The sequence below is a fragment of the Notamacropus eugenii genome, chromosome 7, assembly GCF_028372415.1.
Source record: "Notamacropus eugenii isolate mMacEug1 chromosome 7, mMacEug1.pri_v2, whole genome shotgun sequence".
Classification (NCBI taxonomy): Eukaryota; Metazoa; Chordata; class Mammalia; order Diprotodontia; family Macropodidae; genus Notamacropus; species Notamacropus eugenii.
In genome coordinates, this window is record NC_092878.1 from 82,772,765 (window position 1) to 82,781,501 (window position 8,737).

Below are 8,737 nucleotides of genomic sequence, written 5' to 3' on the forward strand. Positions count from 1 at the left end.
GGCGGTGTTCTGTGGATTCCTGGAATATTTATTTTGCCCTCTGGTTCTAGAATCTCAGGGCAGTTTTCCTTGATAATTTCATGAAAGATGATGTCTAGGCTCTTCTTTTGATCATGGCTTTCAGGTAGTCCCATAATTTTTAAATTGTCTCTCCTGGATCTATTTTCCAGGTCAGTTGTTTTTCCAATGAGATATTTCACATTATCTTCCATTTTTCCATTCTTCTGGCTTTGTTCTGTGATTTCTTGGTTTCTCATAAAGTCCTTAGCCTCCATCTGTGCCATTCTAATTTTGAAAGAACTATTTTCTTCAGTGAGCTTTTGAATCTCCTTTTCCATTTGGCTAATTCTGCTTTTGAAAGCATTCTTCTCCTCATTGGCTTTTTGAACCTCTTTTGCCAATTGAGTTAGGCTAGTTTTCAAGGTGTTAATTTCTTCAACATTTTTTTGGTTCTCCTTTAGCAGGGAGCTGATCTGCTTTTCATGCTTTTCTTTCTTCTCTCTCATTTCTCTTCTCAGTTTTTCCTCCACCTCTCTAACTTGATTTTCAAAATCCTTTTTAAGCTCTTCCATGGCCTGAGCCCATTGGGTGGGCTGGGATACAGAAGCCTTGATTTCTGTGTCTTTGCCTGATGGTAAGCATTGTTCTTCCTCATCAGAAAGGAAGGGAGGAAATGTCTGTTCTCCAAGAAAGTAGCCTTCAATAGTCTTATTTCTTTTCCTTTTTCTGGGCATTTTCCCCAGCCAGTGACTTGACCTCTGAATATTCTCCTCACACCCACCTCGCCTCCTGGTCCTCCCAGCCAGCGTTTGGGGAGTGAGATTCAAATGCTACTTCCCGCCTTAGGGCTTTTGACGGGGGCAGGGCTGCTATTCAGTGTGAGAATTAAGTTCAGGTGGTCAGGTCGGGGCAGGGCCGCCTCTCAGGCTCAGTTCCCTCAGGGGGTTTATGCACAGACCTTCCACAATGGATCCAGGCTCCCGCCCGCTTGGGGAGCCCCTGTCTGCAGCCACCTCTCAGCTTCTACCTCCCGGGGAGGCCCGAATCATGGGGGCACCCCACTCCCCTCTCGACCCGCCAAAGAGACTCTCTCACCGACCCCCGTCACCTGTGGGCGGAGGGACTTGTGCGGCCGCTGGAGATCCTGTCCCTGAAGCCTGCTCAGGTCTGTTTCTCTTGGTGCTGTGGCCGCAGCAGGTCTGGGCTCCGCGTCTGCAGTGCGATGGACCTTTTGCGAGAGGTTTGCAAGTCCCTCTGTGGGTGGAGGGACCCGCGTGGCCGCTGGAGATCCCGTCCCCGAAGCCTGCTCTGATCTTTTCCTCTCGGTGCCACAGCCGCTGCAGGGCTGCCCTCTGCTCCCAGTCCCGGTGCCCAGTCCGCAGCGTGAAGGACCCCCCGCGAGAGGTTTGCAGTTCTCTCCGGAACAGAAATCTCCCTCGCCCCAATATTCCGTGGCCTCTGGGTGCAGAATTCACCGTGAGTTGCTCCCCTGCAGCCGTTCTGTGGGTTGTGGGTTCGGAGCTATGTGTATGTGCGTCTTTCTACTCCGCCATCTTGGCTCCGCCCCCCCAGACATATCTTTTTAGACCAGAGACAATGACTTTTGATTAATTAGGGCTGTGATAGTTTTTCTATCTTATTCATGATTAGGAAAATAAAATCTATTCAAATATCACTAGTTTAATTTCTTCTATGAAGCTTTACATGTTTTCACAGTTTACTTTGCTATGCTCATCTTGAACATTCTGGAAATGTGAAATTTTGTCTTGTTAATACTGAATGCATATTCAAGGAAGGTTTCCAGAGAAGAACCCAGAAGGATTAGCAGTGCAGTGTCCTCCTCAATAGTGATTGGTAGGCAGCTGTTATAGTACAAAAGAGTTGCCTCTAACAAATAGCTGACCAGGATTCTAGTTGCCACTAACTTCCAGCAAGTCTTCACCTTGCTAGTCCTCAATTTTCTCATCTGTAAAATGGGCAAAGGTAGTCGTCAAAATGATAGTAACTCTAGAATGATCTCTAAAGCATATACTCTCTCTTGTTCAGCAAAATAGGATACTAAGTCCCAGGAAATGGAATGATTTAGTTAAGATGGCATACACCATTCAGAGAGTTAGTCAATACTGAATAAGGTACTGGATAGAGAGCTGGCCTCGGAGTCAAGAAAACCTAGGTTCAAATCCTACCTCTGATACATACTAGCTGTGTGACCTTTGTCAAACCACTCAAACTCTTAATTCCTCTCCCCATCTAGGAATCCCCTTCTTCTCCCCCCTTCCCTCAATTTTTAGACCACAAGCTTCAGAAAAGGTGTTGATCTGCACTGGTAGAGGGAGTTCCTATGGTGAGTTCCCTACACTAATGAAACCAGAAGTGCAGTTTTTTTTTTTAAAGCTATTTAATGACAAAGCAGGATTTAAATCTATAAGATTCCTGATCAAGGTCCAGGATCCATCTGACTAGGTTACTTAATGGATAACGTTTTTCCTCTTGTCTCTAGGATGCACAGGACTCTCTCATTCACTCCTATTTTACCATGGTCTATTGATTGGTGGGAAGACAGCTGGAGTCCTGCCATTGAAGAGTAAGTCTAACTGTAGCTGACAGAGATGCAGTCCTCTAGAGAGATCTAGAAAAAATTGGGGCATCTTCTTCAAAAGCTAACTTTGCTCTGAAGAATGATTGAGGCACTAGAGAGAATAGAATCCAACTTAAGAGCTACAACTTCTCAGAAAAAAAGGTCTTCATAAAAATTCAGGATCTAGTGATTTTTGTTATGTATCTTTATTGATATCACATATTTTCAAAGGGATTGTCAACACTAAATAAAGTCTGTTGCTGTAATATTAAAGAGGCTTTCACAGTCACCAGTTTTTATGCTTTTGAAACCACTAAAAAGAAAAAAAAGTAGAATGTTTTTCTGTCCTATTACTTATTCTTTCCCCTGAGTCTGCAGGGTATATTTTGGAATTGGGGAAAACTATATACAGAGAACAAGTGTTATTCTCCTAGTCTAACAAAGTTTGCTTAGGGGAAAAATGAATGTATTTAGTTCCTGAACTTTGCTCTATCTAGAGAGAAAAATGGTTTGGTGCACAGGTGGGGAACCTATATCTTCAAGGCCACATGTGGCCTCCTAGGTCCTTGGGTGGAGCTTTTTGATTGAGTCCAAGTTTTACAGAACACATTCTTTTATTTATTTATTTTTTAAATGTTTATTTGTTTATTTTTAGTTTTCAACATTCATTTTCACAAAATTTTGAGTTCCAAATTTTCTCCCCTTCTCTCCCCTCTCCCCACCCCAAAATGCCATGCATTCTGATTACCCTTTCCCCCAATCTGCCCTCCCTTCCATCATACTCCTCACTTCCCTTATCTTCTCTCTTGTCTTGTAGGGCAAGATAAATTTCTATACCCCATTACCTGTATTTCTTATTTCCCAGTTGTAGGCAAAAACAGTTCTCAACATTTGTTCCTAAAACTTTGAGTTCCAACTTCTCTCCCTTCCTCCCCGCCATCCCTACTGAGAAGACAAGCAATTCAATATAGGCCATACATGTGTAGTTTTGCAAATGACTTCCATAATAGTCATTTTGTGTAAGACTAACTTTATTTCCCTCCATCCTATCTTGCCCCCCATTTATTCTGTTCTCTCTTTTGACCTTGTCCCTCCCCAAAAGTGTTTACTTCTAATTTACTCCTTTCATTTGCCCTCCCATCAATCCCCCACTCCACTTATCTCCTTCTCCCCTACTTTCCTGTAGTGTAAGATAGATTTTCATACCAAATTGAGTATGTATGTTATTCCTTCCTTAAGCCAAATGTGATGAGAGTAAGCTTCACTTTTTCCTTCTCACCTTCTCCTTTTCCCCTTCCATTGAAAAAGCTTTCTCTTGCCTCTTTTATGAGAGATAATTTGCCCCATTCATTTTCCCCTTTCTCCTCCCAATATATTCCTCTCTCACCACTTAATTTTATTTTTTTAGATGTCATCCCTTCCTATTCATCTCACCCTGTGCTCTCTGTCTATATGTCTATATGTATGTATGTATGTATGTATGTATAATCCCTCCAACAACCCAAATACTGAGAAAAGTCTCAAGAGTTCCAAATATTATCTTTCCATGTAGGAATGTAAACAGTTCAACTTTAGTAAGTCCCTTGTGATTTCTCTTTCCTGTTTACCTTTTCATGCTTTTCTTGATTCTTGTGTTTGAAAGTTAAATTTTCTATTCATCTCTGGTCTTTTCATCAAGAATGCTTGAAAGTCCTCTATTTCATTGAATGATCATTTTTTTTCCCTGAAGTATTATACTCAGTTTTGCTGGGTAGATGATTCTTGGTTTTAATCCTGGTTCCTTTGATTTCTGGAATATCATATTCTACACCCTTTGATCTCTTAATGTAGAAGCTGCTAGATCTTGTGTTACCCTGATTGTATTTCCACAGTATTTGAATTGTTTCTTTCTAGCTGCTTGCAATATTTTTTCCTTGACCTGGGAACTCTGGAATTTGGCTACAACATTCCTAGGAGTTTCTCTTTTTGGATCTCTGTCAGGAGGTGATCAGTGAATTCTTTCAATATTTATTTTGCCCTTTGGTTCTAGAATATCAGGGCAGTTTTCCTTGATAATTTCATGAAAGATAATGTCTAGGCTCTTTTTTTGATCATGGCTTTCAGGTAGTCCCATAATTTTTAAATTGTCTCTCCTGGATAAATTTTCTCAGTTGTTTTTCCAATGAGATATTTCACATTATCTTTTATTTTTTCATTCTTTTGGTTTTGTTTTGTAATTTCTTGGTTTCTCATAAAGTCATTAGCTTCCATCTGTTCCATTCTAATTTTTAAAATACTATTTTCTTCAGTGAGCTTTTGAAACTCCTTTTTCACTTGGCTAATTCTGCTTTTTAAAGCATTCTTCTCCTCATTGACTTTTTCGACCTCTTTTGCCAGTTGTCAGCCTATTTTTAAAGGTGTTATTTTCTTCAGCATTTTTGGGTCTCCTTTAGCAAGTTGTTGACCCACTTTTCATGATTTTCTTGCATTGCTCTTATTTCTCTTCCCAATTTTTCCTCCACCTCTCTTACTTGATTTTCAAAACTATTGCATGTTTATTTTGGAGGTTTTGGATGCAGAAGCCTTGATTTTTATGTCTTCCTCTGATGATAAGCATTGTTCTTCCTCATCCAAAAGGATGGATGAGAATACCTGTTCAGCAAGAAAGTGAACTTCTGTAGTCTTATTTTTCCCCCTTTTTTGGACATTTTCTCAGCCAATTACTTGACTTTTGAGTCTTTTGTCAAAAGGGGCGTATACTCTAGGGACCTGTAAGATCTCAGTTCCTCCAAGGTGGCACAATCAAGAGAGAGGTGTTTACTCCTCTCCTGGACTGTGTTCTGGTCTGGGAGCTACCAAAGCTTTTCTGCCCAGGATCTGCAAGTAAAATTCCCTTTCCAGGGCCTCCACTACCTCCACCATGCCAGTCAACACTCTTCCTCACCCCAGGGCCTCTACTTAGGGCTGAGAGCCAGATCAGTGGCTCAATTCCCTCAGGAGGTTTAGGCCGAGGGCTCCAAAAATGGATGCTGCTGCTGCAACCTCCTCTACTGCCACTCTCTGGGTCTCAGGTTAGGGAGGAAGGACCCTGTTCCCTTCTCCCCCAGGTGAAAAAGCTTTCTCACTGACCTTTGAAGCCATCTTTGGTGTTTATGGATTGAAGGATCCGAGAACTGCAGCTGCTGCTGGGGATTCCACCCCTGAGGCCTGTTCCCATCCTGTTCCTGTCAGTGCCATGTGGCCAAGGTTGAGCTGGGCTCCATGGACTGTGCTCTGCTCCACACCCCATGCAGTAGACCTTTCTTGTTGGCCTTCTAGGCTATATTGGTCTAGAAATCTCTTTCACTCTGTCGTGTTGTGACTTCTGCTGCTCTAGAATTTGTTTAGAGTCATTTTTTACAGGTATTTTATGGAGTGTAGAGGAAGAGCTAGAGTAGGTGCATCTTTCTGTTCCACCATCTTGGCTCTGCCCCCAACAACTTCTTTTATTAAGGGAATTTGTTCTGGGAAGTTTAGATTCATTCAAAGGGCTGCACTTGAGGACCTAGAGGGCCACATATGCCCTTGAGGCTGCAGATTCCTTACCCCTGATTTGGAGAAATATGAGATCAGATTGAAAACCTCATCCAAGCCTGATATACTGCAGGGTTTCCCATCTCAAACTCTACTGCAGTTAGGCAGAATATTTAAATTCCCTACTTAGGACCTCTCTGTCCTAAGTTATGGCCTGATAACTCAAGAGCTAGGAGCTGAGGTGAGAAGGAGAGAAAAGAGGAGAGAAAAGGGGAGAGAAGGAAAAAATAAGATGTGGGGATAATGAAAAGTAACTTAAAAAAAATTATAGGCTTTGATAGTAAAATGTTGGTGGATGTGACATTTAAAAAAGTTTGAGAGACAATTTCTGGATAATTTAACTATTTTACTAATGATGCTAGCAAGTTTACTAATAAAAGGATGATCATGTGGCCTTCTCTCTCTTAGACCAAAGACAATCATGGCTGTGGGTTCAAGGTTTATATGCCCTTGGAAGAAAGGTGTTTCTGAGAGTGGCAATCAACTCTGATTGGTTAACAATTAATGAGAGAATGAACATTACAAGGTGAGGCTGAACCTACTCTAATGAGGATTGCCTTGGGCAATCTATTCAAAGAATTTATCCCCATCTAAGCCTGAGCAGAAGGGAGTTTTATCTTAGATTAGAAGGCTGATCTAGTTGGGTGGAGTAGCAATACTGGGAATGAGGAGAATGCCAATCCTATCTTCCATCATCTCCGTCCTTGAGAGATTGGACAAGAAAAGAAGACAGGGATAAAAAGCTTGGGTCTCCTCAATTTTTAATAATTGTCTACTAATATGAGAGAGAAATAATAATTTCTCTCATGGACAGGGAAAAATGTACCAGACACCAGTGCTGGTCCATGGATTGATGATTAGATGTAGTGGGAAGTTATTTGCATTTGGAGTCAGAAACTTGTTCTACTTAGCCACAAATATATCAATAAAATTCTGAGTTTTAATTTTTTCATCTGTAAAATGGCAATATTGATAGTGGATTGTTTCATCTTGCAAAATTTTTAGAAAGATCAAATGAAATCATGTAAAGCACTTTATAAACCTAAAGGATCTTACAAACAAACTATTATTTTAATATTATTACTTTTTAGACCTATGATTTCATCTGAAGAAGGAAAACAACTTAATGAATCTTGGAAAAGAACTTAATGAAAATCATCACCTTCCTCCATGTTTAACAGTCTTAGGGACTTAGTCATCACACTGAATGGTAAAATGACTTTGTGTTGATTTTGTTGGTTTTGCTGGTAACAGGACTCCTGAAAAACCTCAGATACTTCATTAACCAAGTGCTATTGTGGTCTTTATTCTGTGGTGGCTATGGAGCAGGCTTCTCTGGTGTTAGTTCCCCAGCAACTGGTCTGTCTGTCTCTTTTGCTTTGGCCAGAGTATTGGTGTTCTCCTTTTCTCCAGGACTGGTTTTCTTCACTTTTATCTTTACACAAATCATTCTGCAAGGCCCTGTTCTGTCCCATCTTAACTTTTCCCACTAGACTGTCTTGTTTGGTGAACTCATCAGCTCCCATGGAGCCAATAATCATCTCTAAGCAAGTATTTCCCAGATTGATATAATAAAAACAATGATAACAATAATAACTAACATTTATATAGTGCTCTTTTAGTGGATGTCATTCAATTCTGAACTCAGTGAATATATACATATGTATCACACAAAATGATCACCTAATTCTTATTGTCATTCTACTAAAGGGAAAGAAAATCTTTGAGGATCTTTTATTCCAAAAGACTTGGAAATCTTCATGTCTGAGTAATTGTATTAGATCAGCAATAACTCTGTAATCTCAAAACACAAATAAAATATTCATTAATTGAAAAAAAATAAGATAGACTGTCCTTTTCCTCAAAAAGCTTATATTCTAAAGAGGGAAGCAACACATAAAAGGAGGCAAGAAAGGGTGATGGTGGGGGAAATGGTACCATGGAGTAACTAGTGCAGGGGCATCTTGTTTTATGGTTTTGAAACCAGACAGGACAGCAGATTTAAGGTGGAGTGATTTAAGAGTCCAGGTTCTGCCCTCTACAAAGGAAGACAGTTGGAGAAATTTGGTATTGTTCTATCCAAACAGGGGGCAAGAGGAGGCTGAGGGAGGTGGCGTCAATCAAGGCTTGATTTAGAAGCATGATGGTGAGTTTAGAAGTGATGAGTTTATGCTAGGAGGGGTATTTCATTTCATGGAGTTGAAACCAGGCAGGACAGAAATTGCAAAGTGGAGACTTGCCTCACATATTCAATCTGTTATCAAATTTGATGGTTTTTACCTTCACATTTCTCGAATATTCCCCCCCCTCCCCCCGGTCACAAGACCACTGCCAGCCTTGTACAACCATTGCCATCTTTTCATCTCTTTCCTCCCAGACTATTGTAACAGTCTTTTAACTGGTCACTTGCCTCCAGTCTCTCCCCATTCTAATCTATCTTAGCTGCCAAAGTAATCTTTGTAGAGCACCATGCCTTTCCCTTTCCCAATTAACTTCAGGGGTTTTCTATTACTTGAATGATCATACATAAAATCCTGTTTGGCATTTAAATCCCTTCACTACCTGTCTTTTCTCCCTTTTTAGTCTTCTTTCACTTTGCTCCCCTCC

The 8,737-nt window shown here is 40.8% G+C and overlaps 1 long non-coding RNA gene across 1 annotated transcript; it reads left to right on the forward strand.

Annotated features, from left to right (window-relative positions):
* Nucleotides 1-2,498: 2,498 nt before the first annotated feature.
* Nucleotides 2,499-7,970, forward strand: LOC140513581 (uncharacterized). Its single transcript, XR_011970240.1, has 3 exons — nt 2,499-2,584; nt 6,539-6,656; nt 7,222-7,970. It is a non-coding gene; the product is annotated as an uncharacterized lncRNA (long non-coding RNA).
* The last annotated feature ends 767 nt before the right edge of the window (nt 7,971-8,737 follow it).